The 6,014-nt window shown below is 46.8% G+C and overlaps 1 pseudogene; it reads left to right on the forward strand.

Annotated features, from left to right (window-relative positions):
- Nucleotides 1-4,673: 4,673 nt before the first annotated feature.
- LOC113186748 (protein SET-like) lies at nt 4,674-5,526 on the forward strand (annotated as a pseudogene).
- The last annotated feature ends 488 nt before the right edge of the window (nt 5,527-6,014 follow it).

The following is a 6,014-nucleotide window of genomic DNA, read 5'->3' on the forward strand; positions in this document are numbered from 1 at the left end:
GTAGAGTGGATTGAAAATGTGGTATTAAAATTTTGGACTTTATGGCCAGGTGCAGTGGCGCTGCCTGTAATCCCAGTGGTTCAGGAGGCTGAGGCAGGAGGATGGCGCATTCAAAGCCAGCCTCAGCAATTTAGTGAGGCCTTAAGCAACTCTGTGAAACCCTATCTCTAATAAAATGTTAAAAAAAAAAAAAAGGCTGAGGATGTGGCTCAGTGGTTAAGAGCCCTGGGTTCAATCCCTGGTACCAAAAAAAAAAAAAAAAAAAAAAAAAAAGAGAGAGAGAGAGAGAGAGAGCTTTAAAAGTGGTCTTCAAATATAGGCTCTTGAGGGCAGGGGAACTGCCAGTGAAGAGATGCACCATTGCGTGTTATCTTCGGTCTCATTTTTCTCAGAAACAGACATATGGGGGGTATTGATGGTCAAGAATTTATTAAGGAAGTGCTCTGGGGAAAATCAGTCTGGGGGTACAAGAGAAGGAGAAGAGCTAAGCAGGATGGGAAAGGGGAAGATTCCCACCAAGGAGCCATTCCCGGCCAAGTCCCAGCCTTAGCTCCACCCCATGGAAAGCCATGGAGCATAAGTTAACTTTGTCCCACCTCTAGGCAGGGAGCTGGGCTTGGATGTTCTGCACCAGTCAGTCATTGACCAGGGACCCCAGGAAGAACCCAAATACCCACGTGCTTCTGGCTGCTCAGTTGGCTTGCAAGCAAATAGGCCAAGACAGGACACTCCAAGATGGAGAAAGGATTTTGAAGGGATGGCACAGAGTCCCAACATCTTCCCCCATGCACATCTAGACCAGAAGGAGACATAGGTGTTTCTGATGAGGCCAAAATTCCAAAGACAGACTCTTCAAATTTCAGCTGCTCGTTTATAATTGGGTTGCTTGTCACAGGGGTAACTCTAGGCAGTGGGGGGTAGTAGAGATTTGTAAACTTAATCTCTACCAGGGCTAGTTTTCTCCAGGACATTGCTTCTGTGTAGTGGTATCTCCTGATGAGCTTGCTCCTACCTTCTGCTGCCCTTGGGACAGTGACGGGTGCAGACCTGCTCAGATCTGAAGCATCTCCCAGGTCTCCTTGTTCAACCTCAGTCCAGCTGGACCCCTTTTCTCCCTGGCTGATGACCAGAGAGCCTGAGATGGCTGTCCTCAAGGTGACACATTCAAAGGCTAAATATGTGCCACTATAGAGTTAGAGCATCGTGGAAATGGAGGTTAACTGGGACTGGAAGAACCAGGGAAGGTTCTGGAGGCTTCATCTTGGCTTTAAAAATCAGTAGAATTTGGAAAAGTGGAAGAGAGAAACAAATGGAGGATTGTTGAGAGATGAAGGGGCTGGCTTAGCCGAAGCGAGGACTCACAGGCCAAGAGGCTGACACTCAGTCAACCTGAGCCTGAAAACTGGGTCATGGTCGCCAGCCATCTCCCCCACGCTGCTCGCTTCAGCTTCTTCCTGATTCTCTGCCCAGTTCCCCACTCCGACTTGCTCTCCATCAAGCTGTGTTGTGCTCTGGACCATCCTCCTAATTAATACGTGCCAGGTCCCCTGAGCTGACAAGCTCTCAATACAAAGAAACGCATGATACCAGCCAGGACAAAAAGCAGAACAAAATAAAGAGAGCAGGAGGGTGTTCTGAGCGAACAGCACCATGGAGCAGGCGCATTGCAAGGCATTTTGGCAAAGGGGAAACCTGATGTGTTAATTAGGAGTCTATTTCCGTAATAAGACGGCTCAGGGGAAGGTAATAAAAAGAAACTCAAGGGGCAGCGGAGGGGACTGTTGGGGCAGAAGGGAAGTTTGAGGTAAGGCGAGGGGAGGGGTTGATTGTGTCCTGTTGTCTTCTGTGTGTCTGTGGTCTGTTGGCTCTGTAAGGCAGGGGACTGCCCCTTTTGTGTTTTGTAAAGCACCGTGAATAAAGAGGCTGGGGTATAAATAACAATGTGGTTTCTGCCCCAGGAGTCGATTCAACAGGAAGTACTGCAACCGTACACGCTCCAGCTGCTGGTGGGTCTCGACTGTTGAGGGTGGATTTCTATTCAGAGGACCGTCTGCTGCTGCTGAGATGAGCCAGCGTAGGGCTCAAAACAAGAGGAGGTGCAGCGAGAAGTGAGGTGCCAAGCACCCACTATGAAAAAAAGGAGCTTGTGAGGCCCAAGGCCCTCATCCAACTCCTAGCAGCCAGGCGCAGGGGACTGGAGCAGGGCCAGAGGCGGCGCTTAGACAGCCATGCTAAGCTCAGCTTCACTGCTGAAGGCCCCACGGTCAGGCCTTCCAATGGACAGTGGTGGGCTGAGAAAACGCAGTCTATCTTCCCCACTGCTGCCAGATTTATTTCCAAAAGGCACAGCTTTGAACATAACTTTCCGCTGTTTAGAACTGGTGATGGAGGTTACCTGGGACTGGCCAAGCAGATGTTCAGGGGACGTGGAGTCAGTTACTGAACCCTCCTAAACATCACTTTCACCTTTGTGGAGTCACAATGGCCATGGTCACTGCATTGTTGGGCTTCAGGAAAAATTAAAGGAGATTTTAAATCACTTGGGACGTAGTAAGTACTCAATTAATGTTAACTTTCATTATTGGCTAAGGAGCCAATAGATGCAGTGGACTCCATCCTCCTCCACTCCACACCTCCACTCTCCTCTCCATGGCAACGTCTGGCAGGCCCTGGGCAGATTGGACATGTGTGACCACACTTCAGGGCCTCGGGAGCCTGAGAGCACCTGTTGTGTCGGGCTCTTTTCTCCTAGCCTCTCTGGGCACCTATCCAGCCGGGCCAACCAGAAGTGGGGGTGGGTCTTCCCAAATCATCCTGTACTGGGCAGGGTGTTGACAGAGTAGAGGACTCGGGCTCTCTTTCTGCTGTCATGAGAGTCCCTCTGGGAATGCTCATTCTGTGGACCTGAATGGACTCCTGTTCCTCTGTCTCCTCTGTCTCCCTTTCTGAAGATAGGGGCTCCTCACCCATCTTTGCAGTATTAGTGAGGACTAGCCTGACTCCAGCCCATTGACGGGTTGGGAGTGTGCAGTGCAATCAGGGAAAAACAAAGTCATATGGGGAGTCTGTATGAGAGCTGGAGGTAGGGATAGGGATGGGGGGCCACTCTCTCTTGCCCTGGGACGCAGAGATCTAAGGAACATGGGAGACTGAATGTGCCAGGGGATTCTTGCTGCCACGTTGAAGAGATTCTGAGTGAAGTCAATTGAAGTTAAAGATGGACAGTCCTTGTGTTAATGCCTAGGCCACTTGATACAGCTACACCTGAAGGCAGTCATCCCCATTTAACTCCCTAAAGCTGATTGAGTTAGGTTTTTTTCATTAGTACTAACAGGGCTTTTTATTTGAAACCATCAAAATTTCACTTCATACACATTAAACTTGTTTCGGTTAGGAATCATCAGATGGAAAAAAATATGGGGATTACCTCGAGGTGGGAAGTAGAAAACTCAGATGAAACAAAAGAGAGGAGAATTAGATTAGGCACTGAGGCCTTGAGAAGAGTAGATGAAGTCCAGAAAACAGAAGTTATATTTTTTTATTCACTTTGCAATTTTGGTGCTTTTAATTAAAAAAAATGTTTTATGACTTTCATAAGTTCTTTTTTCATTAGGCATTATACATTTTTGTCACATATTAACCACTTTGGGGCTCTAACCAGCAAGTTGAACAGAGTTGAGGTGGAGCCTCAGGCAGGTAATTAGGATTAGCTGGAGGTCAAGAGTCCCATATGATGGCACTGGTGGCTTTCTAAGAGAGAACCCAGCTGGCAGGCTTTTGCCATGTGACTCCCCTCTTCTGCCATGTTTTGATGCAGCAAGAGGGCACTCACTGAGAAGATGTTGGTGCCATGTTCTTGAACTTCCCAGGCTCCATGAGCTCAATATATCTCTACTCTTTCTAAGTTACCCAGTCTCAGGTATTTTATTATAGCAACAGAAAATGAATTAACTTTCTTCTGGTATTAGAGTTTTCCAGACAAACAGAACTAATAGGATGTGGATAAATACAGATGTCAGTATCAATATAGTCATAGATATTTTAAGGAATTGGCTCATATGATTGTGGAGGTTGGTGAATCCAAAACCCATAGAGTGGGCTGGCATTCTGATGACCCAGGGAAGTCTGGGTCTCGTAGCTGAGTCTGCAGGCAGAATTCCCTTTTCCCCCAGGGAGGTCAGTCTTCTTACTCTGAAGGCCTTCAACTGAGTGGAGAAGATGCAGAAGGATAATCCGTGTGACTCAGAGCCTACCTATGGCCATGTCAATCTTATTTTTAAAAATACCTTCACAGAACTATCTAAAATAGTGTGGGACCAAAGAGCTGAGTCCTCCAACCAACCTAGCCAAGTAGACACATAACATTGGCAGTCACCCTCCTCAAGAGGTTTTGGGAACACTGACTTCCCAAATAAGACCCTGGGACACATAGGACCAAAGCTGCTGCCGAGTGTCTATGAGACGCCACCGGCAAACCCTTGTGCTGTCCTTCTGTCCTGGGACTTCTTAATATAGCACGGCGGGTGGGGTGGGTTATGAGGGCACTGAATTCCCAGGACAGTAGCCGGAAACTCCAGTCATGGAGAGTTGGGCCTTTTATGTTAAGATGGCCTCCTCTAGGTTCTCCCTGGTGGGCTGTGAGGCCTGGGTCTCTCCTTGACTTCCCTCGCAGGATGGCCCTCAAATCCCAATCTTCGCTCCAGCCTCAAACGAAGAAACCCAAACTGCCTGCCCCCCCCCCACACACAAAACAGGCAGATTTATCAGCCTCTCCAGGTTTGCCGAAGGGAGAAAAAGAACAAGAAGCAATTGAACATATCGATGAGGTACAAAATGAAACAGGCAGACTTCATGAACAAGCCAGGGAGGAGGTATTGAAAGAAAAGCAGAAAAAAAACAAACTCCGCCAACCATTTTTTCAGAAGAGGTCAGAATGGATCACCCAAATCCCCAATTTAGGGGTAACAACATTTGTCAACCATCCACACGTGTCTGCACTGCTTGGGGAGGAAGATGAAGAGGCGCTGCATCATTTGACCAGAGTTGAAGGGACAGAATTTGAAGATATCAAATCAGGTTACAGAATAGATTTTTATTTGGATGAAAACCCTGACTTCGAAAATATAGTTCTCTCCAAAGAATTTCATCTGAATGAGAGTGGCGATCCGTCTTCAAAGTCCACTGAAATCAAATGGAAATCTGGAAAGGATCTGACGAAACGTTCAAGTCCAACACAGAATCGAGCCAGCAGGAAGCGGGAGCATGGAGAACCGAGAGTTTCTCCACCTGCTTTACTGACCATCCTGCTGCAGGTGCAGGTGAGTTAGGAGAGGTCACCAAAGATGACACTTGGCCAAATCCATTGCAGTTCTATTTGGTTCCTGATATGGATGATGAAGAAGACGATGATGAGAAGGGGAAGGAGAAGGACTGGAAGATATCGATGAAGAAGGGAATGAGGATAAAGGTGAGGAAGATGATGATGAAGGGGAGGAAGGAGAGGAGGATGAAGGAGAAGACGACTAATTGAACACTGACGGATTCCAACCTTTTTTTCTTTTTTTTTTTTCTTTCTTTCTTTTGTTTTTTTTCTTTTCTTTTTAATTCAGTCCCTGGGAGCAAGTTGCAGTCTTTCCCCCCACTCCCCCCACCCCCTTGTGCTCAGTCAGTCACCCTGTTCTTGAGGTCTCTTCTTTCAAATCGTGGTTCTCAACTTATTTTGGGGGGAAATACCTTGAGCAGAGTACAAAGTGGGCATTTTGACAACGTGGCTTCTCCTTTGGTGTGTTTAATTGTGATGTTTAATGGACATCCTTGCAGTTTAAAATGACACTTTTAAAATAAAATTCTCTCCTAATGATGACCTGAGCCCTGCCACTCAATGGGAGACTCAGCAGAACCTGTAGGATCTTATTTGGAATCGACATTCTCTATTGTAATTTTGTTGGTTTATTTTTAAATTTTTCTTTTTTGTTTTCACTGGAAAGGAAAAATGATGCTCAGTTTTAAATGTT

The sequence above is a fragment of the Urocitellus parryii genome, chromosome 6, assembly GCF_045843805.1.
Source record: "Urocitellus parryii isolate mUroPar1 chromosome 6, mUroPar1.hap1, whole genome shotgun sequence".
Classification (NCBI taxonomy): Eukaryota; Metazoa; Chordata; class Mammalia; order Rodentia; family Sciuridae; genus Urocitellus; species Urocitellus parryii.